At 48.5% G+C, this 17,474-nt stretch overlaps 1 long non-coding RNA gene across 1 annotated transcript; it reads left to right on the top strand.

The window, feature by feature from the left end:
- The first annotated feature begins 266 nt into the window (after window positions 1–266).
- On the top strand, window positions 267–7,667 carry LOC125439152. Its single transcript, XR_007245489.1, has 2 exons — window positions 267–310; window positions 7,016–7,667. It is a non-coding gene; the product is annotated as an uncharacterized LOC125439152 (long non-coding RNA).
- Window positions 7,668–17,474: the final 9,807 nt, after the last annotated feature.

The raw sequence follows: 17,474 nt of genomic DNA, 5'->3' as shown, positions 1-17,474 counted from the left end.
CCCCACCCCCCCCCCCCCCCACCCCCCCCCCCCCCCACCCCCCCCCCCCCCCACCCCCCCCCCCCCCCACCCCCCCCCCCCCCCACCCCCCCCCCCCCCCACCCCCCCCCCCCCCCACCCCCCCCCCCCCCCACCCCCCCCCCCCCCCACCCCCCCCCCCCCCCACCCCCCCCCCCCCCCACCCCCCCCCCCCCCCACCCCCCCCCCCCCCCACCCCCCCCCCCCCCCACCCCCCCCCCCCCCCACCCCCCCCCCCCCCCACCCCCGCATGGCCAATTGGCCATGCTGGCAGGGGCTGATGGGAATTGTAGTCCATAACATCTGGAGTGCCAAAGGTTCGCCACCACTGTCCTATCTTATATTAATTGTTTGGACTTGACGGGTTACCCTTCTCTGTTCTCTCGCCTTTCGTTGCTGTTTGGCCGTTACTTTTTTATGGAACAAATGCAATGATCAGTCGTGAATTGCTGAGAGAGGTCCATCTTCTTCAAACGCACTGTGTGGATCTCAATGGCAAACATGCTCCCTTTCTATCATAAGCTATAACAGGAAAATAAGCTACAAAACAGCCTGGGATCAGACTACTGATGGGAGCGCCTTCCCCCATATGGACCGGGCCAGGTGCTGAGGTCATGGGGGGGCTGCTGATGGCCCCCTCCCCCTCTTAGGTGAGGGGGGTAGGGGCTGCACAAAGGGCTTTCTCTGCGATAGCCCCTACTTTATGGAATGCCCTCCCGTTAGATGTCCAACAGGTACCAACATTAGTCACCATCAGGTCACATAATTATGCTCTGTTAGCCGCTCAAAAGGCAAGCCAGCAAAAGACGCAGCCATGGTGCAGCCGTAAACTGTTTAGCACACAGCAACACAAACAGTTACTCACGAGTAAAGGCAGAATCTGGGCCCATAACCTGTTGAAGCAGCGGATTTACTCGGAGTAGACCACCTTGCAGGACGCAATGTAGACAAGGACTGACAGACACACAGTCACCAGTGCAGTTCTATTTATTGCTATCTACTAACAAAGTGCTTCGCCAGACCACAGGTGTTTTCAGGCACACATCACTCTTCTGTCTGTGCTAACTATATACAAAAGTGGTACCAATCAGGTGCCCTCACCTTATCAGGTTTGCACATGGTACAAGCTGTGCACTCTGTCCTAATCTGCACACGGCACCTGTTAGAAGGAGGGTCCAGCTGTCATTTAGATTTTGCTCATCTAAACATTCACACATGTTCTGACACTTTCACCCGGGCTTTTGGCTGATTGACACCTACTTGGAAGAAAGATCTCTCATTCTGCAGCTAGAAGTCTGTGAAATTATATGTGAATACTTTTTTAAAAAATTTACTCTTATTTTCTTTTGTTTCTTGTTCAGGTTTCATAGACCATAGCTTACTTCTATGTGAATACTCCGCCAGCGTCAAAAAGTAACTGAAAAGAACCATAAGTGCTGGTATTGTTCCCTTCTCTGTTGCGTACAATGTAAATGTTCTGAACTGCCTTTTTAAATAAAATCAAGGAGGAAAAAGAAAAAGGAAAAAGCTATCGCAAGACCCGTTGGCACAACCTTCAGTATGAAACCAACCATAGCAAGAATTCGGCCAAGAGTCGGCATCTATAGTTAAAATCCTGCTGTGTGGATGTGCCATTCGAGACCAGCCGTTCACACAAACTGTGTTTCTTCAGTCACCCGTTATTCCTCCAAGCATCTGTCGTCTGACTCCAAAGAAACCTGAGGCACTTGGTGTTGACCCCAGCCATGCACATGGGTGTGAACGCGCTGGACAAAAGCTTCAACCAGCCCTAACCACCTTTTGGATCAACACCTTCCTACCAAACACTTCTTTCTGTTTGAGAGCACCTTAGAAAGATGAGGAGGGCAAAAACCCACTCTGATGACCTACCTACTTTGACACTTTGTGAGAATCGTCCCCGGAGGACCTTTTGGCTGGTTGGCTGTCACCCTTTTGTTTTGTAAAGGAAACACAAGGAGAATTCTTCATTGTACATCTCTTTTAATTCGGTTGACTTCTTTGCTAGGGGGAAACAAATGCCATTCTTGAAAGGGTTACAGGTATAGGGATGTTAGGTTACAAGCTTACCGTTACGAACAGAATAAGTCAGGCTGCCTTCTAGCGTATGTGGCACTTCGTGTTCTTATGTGCACCTGTGTACAGGTTGGACAGCCAAGCGGCTGTGCTGAGCAACCAAATCTATATGGTGTGTTGACTTGGTGATTGTGTACACTGCAAAGCAGAGGAGAAATTACCTGTGCAGGGCTCGGTATGCATGGGATTTCTTAAGGAGCAGGGGTTTTACTGGTGTAAATAACGAAATGTGCTGCTTTGAATGGTTCAGCATTGCGCCAGGTACTGAGAACCAAAGCATTTAGCAAAAAGACAGAGGTGAGGATGGTTTTTTAAAAAAGTATTGGCTTTTTTATTTTAATTGGTGGGGAGAGGTCCTTTGCATTCTGGAATCCATTATGTGACCCAGTCCACTGAAGCCAGTGGTGGGATCCAAAAATTTTAGTAACAGGTTCCCATGGTAGTGGGATTCAAACTGTGGCGTAGCGCCAATGGGGCTGGGCGGGGCACGACGGGGGCATGGCCGGGCATTCCAGGGGCGGGCATTCCTGGGCGGGGCTGTGGCAAGGACGCAGCCGCTGCGCCGGTCTTTGGGCGGGAAACGGATGCACGCAGGCGCAGGCTGCCACGCACGCCAGTGCACCTCCTGCTAGACTGCTTCAAGTTCTGCGCGCTACTGCTGAGAGGAGAGGCGTAACTAAGGCAAAAATCACATGGCAAAATCACCAATTAGTAACCCCCTCTCGGCACACACAAATAATTAGTAACCTACTCTCGGGAACCTGTGAGAACCTGCTGGATCCCACCTCTGACTGAAGCCCTCTGGCCAAGTCACCAGCATTCACCTTGTTACTTTGATCCAAGTTAAACTCATTTGATGCTTCATGACTGAAACCTTTTCCTCCTTCAATAACTGGGCCTTGAGTTACCCTGATCCCAAACAAACTGAGAGGGTACTATCCATTCACAGATTTAATCCCTATTGTAAGGGCATATTAATAATCAATACTAAAGAAAGTTCATTTACTTTGGAAAGCTTATACAGAACGCATGGGTTTCCTTTCACAACAGGACACCTGCCATTCTGCATTCTCCCCAGCTCCACTCAGGGACTGTCAAACTGTTGAAATCAGGCATCTTTTCAGCTTATATGAAACCCTCACCCGAAGGAATTAGAATAAACATGGACCTGGCTAGTAATGTTCGTGGTAATCCTGAGCATGAGGGAAGTCCTGTGAAGGATAGCTACATGTGGGATCCGAGGACGCTGACAGCGTGCTCTGTTTCTTAAAGGAACATACTACAAAAAATCATGCGAAAAACAAAGAGATTACCCTGCTGCTATTAATCATTTTATCAAATGGGTTGACAGGAACAGGGTTAACCCTAGTGGGCAAGATACTACAATATCTCAGTAGTAGCTGCTGAGAATCAGTGACGAAGGGAGCGGGAACTGCGCCCAGGGCATGAGCTGCCCACATGCCCGCTCCTGCCCCCCCTCCGCCCCAGCCCAGAAACGCCCCTGGCCCTGCCCCCGACACGTGACGGCAATGGCGGCGCCTGGGACAAGTTGCCCTGGATGTCCCATTGCCACTACGCCTCTGCTGAGGATGCACGATCCTCCCAGCTTTCCCCTTTCTCCAGCAGCCATTTCCACCCCCAGGAATGTTTATTCCCAGGGCCTCAGGACCCATGTAAGCCAGGTAACTGAGGCTAGCAGGGGGAAGGGGATGAAAATGTTGCCCCTGGCCTCTTACCTGAGCCGAGAAGGGGGCCTTTGCACCCACATTCTCCTCTTCCCTGCAACCTCCTAACCTGCACAGCTGTTTCTCCATGTGGGGTCCCACAACCCCAGGAATAACCTTTCCAAGAGTCAGAACGGACGGCTGGGCAATGGCCAAAGCTGGGAAGATCAGCAATCGCTGTGCAGTCCTTGCATTAGATTGAACCCATTCTTTTGCAAATCCAGGCGCACACAACGTGACTAGAGAGGGGAATTCACGGACCTTGTATAAGTGCCTCTCTTCTTCGGCGAGAACCACCTCACACCCTTAATTGCTGTCAGCCCTGCTCAGAACTCCAGCGTCCTGACATAGTTTCACTCTGGTACAATGACCTTAAAATAGTCTCTGCTATTCACATGGCTTGTTGCTACCTGCTAAAAGAAAGTGATGGTGTTCTGCTGCCAAAGGATTATATGGTCTTTCAATACTTTAGCTTTGGCAGGTTTGGGGGTAGGAGACCGTGGGCTTTACCCCGCTGTGTTTGTGGTGCTGTTGTGTTCTTCGGAGTATAGAAGATAGTTGAGCACCACGTCTGACTTGCTTTTTGCCGGTGATGCAGAAATGTGCTGGTTGATCTCTCATGTGCTTTCCTTTAAAATAGACATTAGGGCCACAGTTACAAATATGCTGATAGAACATTTCCCCCTATCACAAGCGTATGGCTGAGTATTGCTTTAAATTATAAGCCTTGGACAAGAGCTACCAATTAATGGTCCCAGTTGGCTGACTTTTAAGGCCAAACTTCACATTATGCAGGAGTTCGGTGATGGGATCTCCCAACAGCTCTTTCAAGTGAAATGCAACGACAAAGGGCAAAAATGGAAACAAAAATGGAAACAACTTCTTGCCTGTTGCTAGCAGCTCAGGGCCAAATTGCACGTGGTAGCATCGTTGTATTGACCGTGGAGATGTTGCTGCCATTTTAAAGTATCTAATCTGGAGGAACCGGGTTTGATTCCCAGCTCTGCCGCCTGAGCTGTGGAGGCTTATCTGGGGAATTCAGATTAGCCTGTGCAGTCCCACACACGCCAGCTGGGTGACCTTGGGCTAGTCACAGTTCTGCTGAGCTCTCTCAGCCCCACCTACCTCACAGGGTGTTTGTTGTGAGGGGGGGAAGGGCAAGGAGATTGTAAGCCCCTTTGAGTCTCCTAAAGGAGAGAAAGGGGGGATATAAATCCAAACTCTTCTTCTTCTTCTATTTTAAAAGGCTGCTTGGGGCTGCAGCACAGCGCGTTTGCCCTCCCCACCTTTTCCCTCTTGACCCCCCCTCCCGCACTTGAAAAGGCGTGGAGATGAGGAAAGGAGCCCCTCAGATCACAGCATTGAAGGCCTGACCAGATTTGGACGTCCACAGCAAATCTGTTTTAAATGGTGGCAGCATCCCTCTGCCAGACACGAGGGCTCTGTGACATCTAGTTTGGCCCACAGACAGAGTTCCCCATAAGATGCACACCTGCGTGGCCGCATAGCCTCTGTATTGGTGCCACGCAAATAAGGGGCCGCCCAGCAGGTGGAGCTCTCTTGGGCAACTCAGTTCCACACAGTGTTTTGGAACTTCCACACAGCACTGAGGAAGGATTAGAGGATAAGTTGTCCACAGAGGTAGAGCACATGCTTTGCGTGCAGTTGGTCATAGATTCAGTCCCCGATATCCTAAGTTAAAGTTGTTTGGGACCTCCTTTGTCTATGTGACACCGCCCAAGAACTGTAACGCAGCCAGAGCAGACAATCCTAAGCTAGAGAGCCAGCGTGGTGTAGTGGTTAAGAGCAGGTGCACTCTAATCTAGAGAACTGGGTTTGACTCCCTGCTCTGCAGAGGCATAGATGCAATGGGAACATCTGGGGCGGCTCGCACCGGGTGCTGCCATTGCAGTCAAGTGGGGGCGGGGGGGGGCAGGAGGGACACACAGGCAGTTCATGCCCCGGGCACAGCTCCCCCTCCCTTTGTCACTGCCACTCTGCCACTTGAGTTGTGGAGGCTTATCTGGTGAACCAGCTTAGCTTGTGCACTCTAATACATGCCAGCTGGGTGACCTTGGGCTAGTCACAGTTCTTTGGAGCTCTCTGAGCCCCACTCACCTCATGGATTGTTGGTTGTGGGGGGTGGGGAAGAGATTGTAAGCCCCTTACAGGAGAGAAAGGGGGATACAAATCCAAACTCTTCTCTTCTAGGTGGCCTCATGCTCTGACTCAGTATAAAACTAGGGGGGGGGATTATTTAGATGAGGAGAATGATGGTGGGAAAGAAAGTGTCAAATATACCAGCTGCATTGCAGGGGTTGGGGAGGGCGAAGCTCCACGCATGGATCTCTGGCATAATGTGAAGGTTGGCTCTTAAGGAAACTCACTGCTCTGGTGGGGAAACAGCACAATTCTCAGTCTCAGCAGGGATGCTGCCAGTGGGATTGCGAGAAAGCAGTATTTCATTGGGAGGATTTTTGGTGAGGTATTCTGCTTTACAGAGTCAAGCTGGCAATGCAGTTAGTTGAAACAAACATTCCCTCCTCCATGTTTTTTGGGCAATATTACTTACTGCTTGGGATGGGCAATTAACTAGCTCTCTCTGGTTTATTCCCCGCATTAGTTTTTTTGCAATGCCTTCTATTTGGTTAGAAGTGTTCATCGCTATTATTTTGTATATGGTTGAAATGCAGGACTCAGTCGGACATTATCCCAATGAATTTATGTCCACTTTTAGATGGGAACATACATTTCCCCTCTACCTTTAGATACAGCCTAAACAACTTTGGAAGAGATTCTCTGCACTGTCTCAGGCTTGATATCTACTGGCAAGTGGAGAAAGTGTAATGTATATGCATTCTGATTTTCTGCACCAGATGCTTTTTTGGTGGGTTTCATGTACGGAAGACAGAGCTGGTCAGTGAGTGTCAAAAACGAGCAGACGTGAGCAAAACGTTTTACCCACTTTCAGAATAAACTCGTACATGGAGATGAGCGGAGTGATTCCCTCTAAGCAGAGGCGTACCACCCTAGGACATAGGGACACCCATGTCCCCGAGTGAACACCTTTTGGTCACGTAGGGGGGCGCCAGACGCTTCCTCCCATGTGATGAAACTGTGTGCAGCCGAGCCGCACACCGCGGCACCCTGCCCTCCCACCCAGCCTCCCTGCAGGCCAGCTCCTGCCCTCCCGAGGGTCTGCAGGGAGGCTGGGAGAGAAGGAGCTGGCCTCCATGGATGTGGCAGGCGGTGGTGCCCCACCCTCCCAAGCTCCCTGCAGTCCAGCTCCTGTCCTATCCTGTGTCTCCAGGGATGCGGGGGGGCTCTATGACAGATGGTGGTGGCACCCTGCCCTCCCAGGCTCCCTACAGCCCAGCTCCTGCCCTCCCCAGGGCCTGGAGAGAGCAGGGGCCAGCCTTCAGGGATGCGGAGGCCAGGGATGGGGCCACGCCCCAAGGCCCTCCCTGAGTGCGGGGGTAGGGGGGCCAGAGAAGGAGTTGTCTCTGGGTGCCATTTCCCCCTAATACACCTCTGCCTCTAAGGGAGGGGTGCCCAGCTCTGGCCCTCCAGATGTCCAAGGGCTGATGGGAATTATTGTCCATGAACATCTGGAGGGCCAGAGTTGGACACCCCTGCTCTAAGGCCTTTCTAAATGGCAGTTTGTTTCTTGCATGAAAATGGATTGTGTTGCAAAAGTAGCATAATCTTTCTAGAGAATGGTCAGTCAGCTAAATAAATCCTGGTCCAGGGGGTGAAAACTTTTAGTGCACTCCTCTGTTCATCCCTCAGCCCCCCCCCCCCCCCCCCCCCAAATACACAGAACTGAGCAAAGGCCGAAGACTTTTCTTTTCACCCATTTCCCATTCATTTCACCAGGACCTGCTTCGAAGAAATCCATTTCTGTCAAACTGTTGTACTGGCTCAAATAGGCCTCCATTCAAATGCAGATCAGGGTTATCGCACACCAACCTGCAATTTCCTTTATTGTGTGAACAAAACATTTTTTTTTCCTCCCACTATTCAAGAAAGGATAGTGACGAAAAGGGCACCCTCGTGGCCCTTGCAAATGGCAAACAGGGTTGAATTTTTTTTTCTTTTTTACCTCCTCCAACCTGCTCAGCCAGCCTAACCTTGATAATTGTACAAACAGGAAAACGAGGAAAGGCGGTACGGGCCCACTTGCCCCTGCATTGCTGTTTATTCCAGATCCCACACATTTGTCTGGTTCCTCTCCAAGTCAAGTGTATGTACATAGTTTTGTCTTTGTATAGGAGTGGGTGTGGTGACAGTCGAGCCTGTGCGCTTCCAGTATTGTAATTTAACAGATCATGGCTGTATGGGGAAAAAAACAAATCCAGAACGAAATGTAAATACCTAGAGAAAACTAAAACTGGATCCCTGTATCCTCGGGTTTTGTACATATTGAAACTGCATGGTATTTAAATTGTCTCTGATGTATGCAGTTTCTTTAAAAAAACATCATTTTAAAAGAAAAAAACGTGCTGCGTTTTTCTTTCTGTTTTTCTTTGTGACTGCTGTGTTTGTTACTTGTGTTTATTACTTAATGCTACAGTGCAAAGGAACATGGCATCCAATTCCAGATTCTCTGGATGTTCTTTTCAGCATCCTGTGGAATAGGGCATGTTGCTGGGTGGACAGATCAAGTATTGAGTCCGAATACAATGAGGGTCTTTCTGGCTTTGCACATTTCTTGAGGAACAGCAGTGGCGTAGGCGGTTAAGAGCTAGTGTATCTAATCTGGAGGAACCGGGTTTGATTCCCCGCTCTGCCACCTGAGCTGTGGAGGCTTATCTGGGGAATTCAGATTAGCCTGTGCACTCCCACACACGCCAGCTGGGTGACCTTGGGCTAGTCACAGCTTCTCGGAGCTCTCTCAGCCCCACCTACCTCACAGGGTGTTTGTTGTGAGGGGGGAAGGGCAAGGAGATTGTAAGCCCCTTTGAGTCTCCTACAGGAGAGAAAGGGGGGATATAAATCCAAACTCTTCCTCTTCTTCTTCTTAATCAGGGTGGGACTCGATTAGATGGCTCAGGCTTAGCCCGGTCTTCAGATCCTAAAAGCTAAGCAGCGTCAGCCCTGGCTAGTACTTGGATGGGAGACATTAGGAATTCCAGGGTTACTATGCAGAGAAGGGCAATGGCAAACCACCTCTGTTAGGCCCCTTCCACACAGCTCAAGTACATCAGGTTGCACCCTTATAAATGAACCTGTCTTTGCCACGGGCTGTTCGCTTGAGTGGGCATCCTGTGGTCAGCGAGCAAATCAGCCAGTCCAGGCATCTTCGCACAGAGGCGACACGAGAGTTATTGCTTTTTATTTTCCCAGTTGTACCTGCCACACAGCCACACAGAGAAGACTCAATGCTGGTGTGCACCTGCGTAGTTATGCACGGACCACAGATGAAAAAAATTAAACCCTGCCCCCCCCTCCAGCTGCCACCAGCCAGCAGGGACCCCGCTGCCAAGACTCGGGGCACGCTATTGGGTGCCCGCCGAGCTAGGCAGCTGTCACCCATTCTCTCCAGATTGCCGAGCGGGAAGCAGCACACGGGGCGGTGCTCACCCAGCCAACCAACCCACTCAACATGGCGGCCGGGTGGATTCTCTCTCCCCACAATGGCCGCCGCCTGCGGAGATGCCATTGCAGGAGGTGGGGAAAACAAACCCATCTCCTGCCTGGGCTGTCACATGGCGGCGGTTGAGTTTTTCTGAAAGAGTTGCTTTTTCTGTGACTTTCAAAAAACCTGGCAGCCCTGACACATTTTGGGGATGGGAACTGTGTGAAGTGTCCCCCCCCCCCGAAAAAATGGGTTTAATAGCAGCCATAGGGGCTTTCCCCACTGACAGAGTTGAACTGGTTTCTACCTAGGTTCGCCTCAGTGAATCCCCACTGCCACCGAGCTCAACATTGTTTTGTCTCAGTTCCCCGCCCCCCCTCAGAACTGCGACATCCTTGTCGCAGTTATGAACTACACTTTTTTGTCAGAACAAGGTCGAAACCGCTTCGAAGTGGGGAAGCATCGAAACGACACCTCATCCATTTAACCAATCAGGAGCCGCTTTTGTGGCATGCGCAGAACAGGAGAGTCGTGGCGGGCAGAAAGCACATGTAACTGTAAATTGTAAAAACTGTAAAAAAAAAAAAGAACACTCCCATTTCCCGCCGTAACACAAGCGCCAACCACGATCGAGGAGTGAAACAGGCACCAAGATGATCCCGCCCACTTAGCTCGGTTCCAGAGGGCCAACTCAGTTGCTGTGGGGACAGCCTGGAATCGCCCTCCACTGAAGGGAACCGAGTCGACCTTAGCTCCCTTCTGTAGTGGGGAAAGCCTCATAGGCTGCTTTTTCCGGCCTGTGCAGAACGGGCCATAGTGTCTTACCCCGAAAACCCTACTTGGTCACCATCAGTCAGCTGTGACTTGATAGAACTTTACACACATACTTGGAAATTACAAACGACCTGCTGTTCATTTTATATAAATATTATATATAGCCTAATATTGCCCTGACCTAGATAGCCCAGGCTAGCCTGTTTCATCAGACTGTGGAAGCTAAGCAGGGTCAGTCTGGTTAGTATTTGGATGGGAGACCACCAAGGAAGTCCGGGGTTGCTATTCAGAAACGGCCCTGAAAACCCTACTGGGTCGTCATTAGTTGGCTGTGACTTGACAGCATTTCCCACCCACAAGAGGAGAGGGGGGGAGAGATCAGCCCCCACTTCATTTTCTAAAGACAAGCAATTAAAGCTTACCTAATATCAACCCAAATTATTGCAGGGCGGGACATCCTCCTCTACCCTCCTCTCTTCCCAATACCAGAATTTCGCATTCAGTCTTGTTATCTCGCACTGCCTATTATTAAAGCTACATCTTCGTTTGTGGTAGAGAAGCTGTGAGTTATTCACCTATTTACAGGTATGTGCACACAAAATGGAGACTTCAGCAGACTTTTTAAAAAGATTTTTTCCCCAACACCTGTTCTCAAATGGATGCAAAATGGATGCTCTCTCTGTCTGCCGGACTAGTGAGGAAGCCTCTTCCAGTAAAGACTATTCCTACGTGATAGCAAACCTATTCAACCTTTTAGTGCAGTAGGAATGGGAAGAGTTTAAATCTGTTGCTAACACTTCAGATGAGGCTATACCTTTTTATAAAGTCCTAGACTTCAGCTGTGTGACATAGGAAATGTCACATGACCTTTCCCCCAAAAAATCAAAATGCTGCCTGTCTTTTTACCAATTGAGAGTCCAACTAATTCTTCTCTTTGGACCATTCCAGTTTTCTCTCTATACCACAGCACAGAACGAAGGCCCTTTCCTCACGGGCCATTAACAGCGCCCTGGGGATGGCAAAAACACCGTCCCCAGGGAGCTGTTTGCACAGGAGGCGCAGCTGCTGCTCAGCTGCGCCGCCCTCGTGCCTGCTACAAAGGCGTTAAGTCATTGCCAAGCTTTCCAACCCTCGCTTCCCCAGCCAGGTTTTACAGAAAACGGCGGCTCTCGGGGAAGTCCGCTGCCGCGGCGCACTTACAGTCGTCTTCTGCGCGTGGGCTGTCCATGCTGTGTCGCTGAGGCCTGGGGACACACACCGCCTGCCCTGCAACACTGGAGCGGTCGCGCAGGGCAGGGGGGCGTGTCCCCAGGCCTCAGCAATGCGCCAGACGGCCGCAGAGATGGTAGGTCGACCGGGCGATGGCGCTCAGCGGTGCCGCTGACCGCCAGTTCCAGCCGGCCGCTTCTGCGTGTCAGTCTGGGCAGCGTTGTCGGTGGCCTGGGATTACGCCGCCCCCCCTGCCCTGTGACACTGGAGCGGTCGCGCAGGGCAGGGGGCGTGTCCCCAGGCCTCGGTGACGCGCCAGACGGCCGCAGAGACGGCGTTTTTGCCATCCCCAGGGCGCTGTTAATGGCCCGTGATGAAAGGGCCTTCGTTCTGTGCTGTGGTATAGAGAGAAAACTGGAATGGTCCAAAGAGAAGATGGTAGGTCGACCGGGTGATGGCGCTCAGCGGTGCTGTCTTCCTGCTGGTTTCTGGGACTGTTCATGCGTTGTGTACACCGACCCAACCCCCATCGTGACCGTGCAGAAACGGCCAAAGTGAGTAACTGTAGAGCATTCTTTAGGATCACTAAACAAGAAACCTTTTTACAATCTCATTCTTTTTATGTACAACTGGCAGAACAGAGATGAACTTTTCACTGACATTTAAATGGTTTTGACTTCTGGAGGCCACGGAAGTCTTCTCTGCGCATTTGAAACACTGATCTAAAACTGCTTTTTTTCTTTCACACGAAAACTTCAGCACAGCGGCTCCCTCAAGGAACCATAACACGCCAGAGAGGAGAGACTTGTTTTAACAGTCTGGCACTTGGCCTTTGAGTCGCGAGTTAGGCATAACTATGAAACTGATTGTGCACGCCTTAATTGGAACGGCAGACGGAAGAAGAGGAGGCCCATTTTCTCCCACACGCCCTCCCCAAACAAGGCGCTGATTCATTCCCAGGGGTATCCTCTGACCATACCACCAATGATTTCTTAATCAGCAAGTCATCCACCGCAGAATATTTGCAGCAGCTCCCCCACCCCACATTCAGATGGTCAAGGAATGTAAGTTTTCCAAAATGAAAGAGAAAAAAAATGTATTGAACTATTTTCACATGGGAAAAAAACTGACAAGAACTTTTAAAAAGGTAGATAAAAGACAGGGCAAAAATAAAAGGAAAATTAAAAGTAGCTATATACATACATAAAACCTTTATTAGGCATAAAAGCAATATAACAACCAGCATTATCCAGACAAATGTTCCATACATACCCTGTTTCCCCAAATATAAGACATCCCCGTAAAATAAGACGTAGTAAAGGTTTTGCTGAAGTGCGAAATATAAGACATCCCCCCAAAAGTAAGACGTAGCAACGTTTTTGTTTGGAAGCATGCCCGACAAACAGAACACAGAAAAACAAGACATCCCCTGAAAATAAGACATAGCGCATCTTTGGGAGCAAAAATTAATATAAGACACTGTCTTATATTCGGGGAAACACGGTAAAACCATCACAGGTATTATTCCAAAGTTCCTAAAAGGAACCTAGCTACAGAATTTAAAATCACAGAAGAAGAGTTGTTTAGTAGGAATGCAACCTTCCCAGCAACAGAGTAATCCTTAAACCTAGCAGGAAGAAAAGTCAAAAGCCTGGTCCTAGCTTCCTCGTATTTGGGGCAGTTAAGCATTATATGTTCCATGGATTGCACCCAGAGGTGGGATCCAGCAGGTTCTCACAGGTTCCCGAGAGTAGGTTACTAATTATTTGTGTGTGCCGAGAGGGGGTTACTAATTGGTGGTTTTGCCATGTGATTTTTGTCTTAGTTACGCCCCTCCTCTCAGCAGTAGCGCGCAGAACTTGAAGCAGTCTAGCAGGAGGTGCACCGGTGTGCGTGGCAGCCTGCACCTGCGTGCATTTGTTTCCTGCCCAAGGACTGGCACAGCGGCTGCATCCTTGCCACAGCCCCGCCCAGGAATGCTCCACCCCCAGACTGCCCGGCCATGCCCCCGTCGTGCCCCGCCCAGCCCCATTGGCGCTACGCCACAGTTTGAATCCCACCACTATGGGAACCTGTTACTAAAATTTTTGGATCCCACCACTGATTGCACCACTATAGTACAGTGAGGGCATTTCTGCTCTTGCGAGTCAATTTTAAGAAACCTCCCTTGGAGTACAGAACAAGGGAAGGAATTACAACGAGCCCTTGTGTATATCCATCTAAGCTTGGGCTCTTGGATAGTCTGCCATCAGATTGGTTTTGAATTTGATGTTGAAAAAGAAGGGGGAACAGTTACTTCGCGCTTGGTCTTGTAGAACTTGTAGCTCCTGGTGAGTAGCTATATAAAGAAGAAGCTTCCAATTTTCTCTACAACAAAAACAAGTAAAGTTACAGACATAACACTGCATATGTACAAAAAGAAAAAAGCCTCTCTATTATTTAATTAAGTTTTCCTTAATTATCAAATCTACAAATAATCAATTCATTTTTCCCCATTTTGAACAAAAAGTCTATCAGGGGTTTTCAGTAAGTAACAAGTAAGGATACTGTCTTTTCCCTAATCAAAGAAATAATTTTAGCCGTCGCTTCAAATTCCACCATCTTCACCAATGGTTCTTCTATTGTAGGTAATGCTGGACCGTTCCATTTTTTAGCATACAATAATCTCATTGCAACAACCATGTATAAAAACAAAGTTCAATGACTCCTTTCTAGCTGCTTGTCCATTAATTCCAAAAGAAAAGTCTTTGGTTTCAATTTTACATTAGTCTTTAGAATCTTCTGGGTGAGTAAGTGAATTTGTTTCCAGAACTTTTTTGACTTGGCTATAGGTCTGCCATAAATGATAAAATGTCCCTTTCTGTTATTCACATTTCTAGCGTACCTTTGAATTATCTTTATACATTCTATCTAATTTCTCCGGTGACACATACCAAGGATGCATCATTCAAAGGCAGTATGCCTCTCGGGGAGGCGAAGGCATGGAGATGGGAAAGTGGACCCAATTAGTAACCCCCTCTCGGCACACACAAATAATTAGTAACCCACTCTTGGGAACTGGTGAGAACCTGCTGGATCCCACCTCTGGATGGAGGCAACTTGGCAGTGTTTAGCTCTCTCTCACACACACTCACAGATAGCATGGCTAACTTGCTCTTTTCTGGGTGGCGGCTGTGGTGGTTTTATTCTCTATTTCTAAAGGCAGCTTACTCTCTTTCTGACAGACCAGCCACAGGAGCTGCAGAAAACAAAGTCTTCACTTCACTCTATGATATGAGGTCTGCAGCTCAAGGTGGCTCATAGCTTAGCCATTCTCCAGCATTGGCTATTTTATGCTGGGAATCAACTGCCAACTACATATCAGGCTATGGCCTCCCAACCCTTTCCTAGAACATGGGGCAGATCCCTAGCCACTGAGTATCACTGAATTGTGTAAAAAAATCTGTCTAGGGCCAAGTGGGGAGGGTTTTTAAACAAAATTAAATTATGTTTCCAGCATGGTACAGTGGTTAAGAGCAGGTAGATCCTAATCTGGAGAACCAGGTTTGATTTCCCACTCCTCCACCTGAATGGCGGAGGCCTATCTGGTGAACCAGATGTGTTTCCGCACACCTACATTCCTGCTGGGTGACCTCAGGCTAGTCCCAGTTCTTCGGAACTCTCTCCGCCCTACCTGCCTCACAGGGTGTCTGTTGTGGGGAGAGAAAGGGAAAGGAGCTTGTAAGCCACGTTGAGTCTCCTTACAGTAGAGAAAGGCAGGGTATCAATACAAGCTCTTCTTCTCTCTACCATTAGCTTCTCTCTCGGGCTAGATGCCAAAGTTTACGGTACTCTCTTTGGTTCATGCAGTGTGGCAGAACCTCATGCAAGGTCAGGCAGATTCAAAGGTTTGAATCCTTGCTCAATTTGTTCAGGTATGTATATTGGGAAGTCCCCAACTCACATATATTGAGTATATTGAGCCCTGTTGGGATAGGGCGGTATATTAAATCTAATAAATAAATAAATAAATAAATAAATAAATAAATAAATAAATAAATAAATAAATAAATACTGAATCTACAAAAATCTTTGGACTCCAGTAATTATAAGCCTGCTTGTAAATGTATCATGCCCCGTGTCACGGCCAATGTATTAAATAAGGATACTATTGACACAGTGGCTGTTGCCTTTGGAATTCAGAAATCACTGAACAAAAGAGGGCAGTAAATCTGTTCCGGTTACAAGTATAGATCCAAACTCTTCTTCTTCAGACAGATGCCTAGCTCCTCACTGACTTCTTTATGGCAGAACGGTTTTCAGGAGCATTTACATAACATCCCCTTCTAGTCAGCCTGATTCTGTCTTTTCCTCCACTTTAAAAACAAAGGCTGGGAGATGGAGAAACCTCGGAACGATAAAGGAAAACGGGGATTTCAAGACTTTTATATAACAACCTGGAGACAAAACGAACACGTACAGTACATTTATTACACATGATTCAAAATCCTTGGATTTTGATTTGCTGCAGATTGTTATAGAACAGCCTTGCAGTCTCTGGTGCTGTGTACCCGTCCCCCTTTGGACCACCATCTTTCCCAAACCCAGTTGGGGACAATATTTTTGGAAATAACTGGCTTCCAGTTGAATTCCGAATCGTCTTCAAGGTATTGGTGTTAACCTTTAAGGCCTTACGCGGTCTGGGACCTTTGTACCTCAGGGACCGTCTGGCCCTTATTATGTTCCATCATCGCCGGTTCTCTACATGCTCGGCAGAGGCCAATTTACTGGTGATCCCCGCCCCCTCTATGATGCGGCTGGCCTCCACTAGGGCCAGGGCTTTTACAGCCCTGGCCCCTGCCTGGTGGAATGCTCTTCCCCCAGCTGTCCGGGCCCTGCGGGACCTAAACGAGTTCCACAGGGCCTGTAAGACCGAGTTATTCCGCCGGGCTTTCGGGGAGGCCGGCTGCTGATAGGTGCCCATTAACAACTGAGATCCGCTGTTCCCCTCTCAGAGGAGTTAGAGGAGTTAATGGTTGAACGCCATCTGTTTTAAATGATTATGAATTTGGAGCGCTGCATTTTAACTGGTATTAATTTTTAGCATTTTATCCTGTTTATCCACTTGTTTGCATTTATGTTGTAAACCACCCTGAGCCCTTTGGGGGAGGGCGGTATAAAAGTGGAACAAATAAATAAATAAAATAAAATAAAAACCGTACTCAACGCATTTTTGGACAACCTGGATGGGGAAGGTATGACCTTTGCAGGTTTCACCCACACAGAGGCTGAAGGATTATTTTTTTTAAATTGGGATCTGCTGTATTGCTTTTGACCTATTCCCACAGTGTATTAGTTGCTGGCTTTCCTTAAGTCTCACGTGCCTTTTCACTGCCAAAGTTTTAAAGGAAAAAAGAGCTTTCCCATTAAAACCGCAACGAAAAGGACAAAACACTTTTAATCATGAAAGCTGGGGACAAGTATATTGTAGCAACAGATCACTATAATGTTGCAATATTATACCACTCTAGCAATTCCCAATTTTAAAAGAAAAGGCCTTCCCAGGAGGAAATAGTGGCCCTAGCGGGTAAGCGAAGGCAAATACAGGGAAGCGGCCAAGGGGATATGCTGCTACTGGTGCTACAATCATTTAACTGATGCTCTTAGGATTCCTTTAATCTTAGATAATCTCGATTCTTACTTTTGCGAAAGCGTAGCAAAATATCTTTTAAAGATTATAGACCAGGGGTCTGCAACCTGCGGCTCTCCAGATGTTCATGGACTACAATTCCCATCAGCCCCTGCCATCATGGCCAATTGGCCATAATGGCAGGGGCTGATGGGATTTGTAGTTCATGAACATCTGGAGAGCCGCAGGTTGCAGACCCCTGTTATAGACGCAACGCTAGATGGATATTAAGCGTTAGATTGCTATCATCATAACAACAACAATGTTGCTTACATTAACTGTTTGCTACTGGTATACAGTGCCTACCTCTGCCAGCAACCTTTGGGTTCACGGTCACCCAAAGCCAAATAACCTGTGGGTGATTCATTGAGAGATGTTGTAGTTTTGTTATTGATTGCCAGACGGAGTG

This window comes from Sphaerodactylus townsendi, linkage group LG09 (assembly GCF_021028975.2).
Source record: "Sphaerodactylus townsendi isolate TG3544 linkage group LG09, MPM_Stown_v2.3, whole genome shotgun sequence".
In the NCBI taxonomy this organism is placed as follows: Eukaryota; Metazoa; Chordata; class Lepidosauria; order Squamata; family Sphaerodactylidae; genus Sphaerodactylus; species Sphaerodactylus townsendi.
This window is presented reverse-complemented; position numbering and strand designations above follow the sequence as displayed.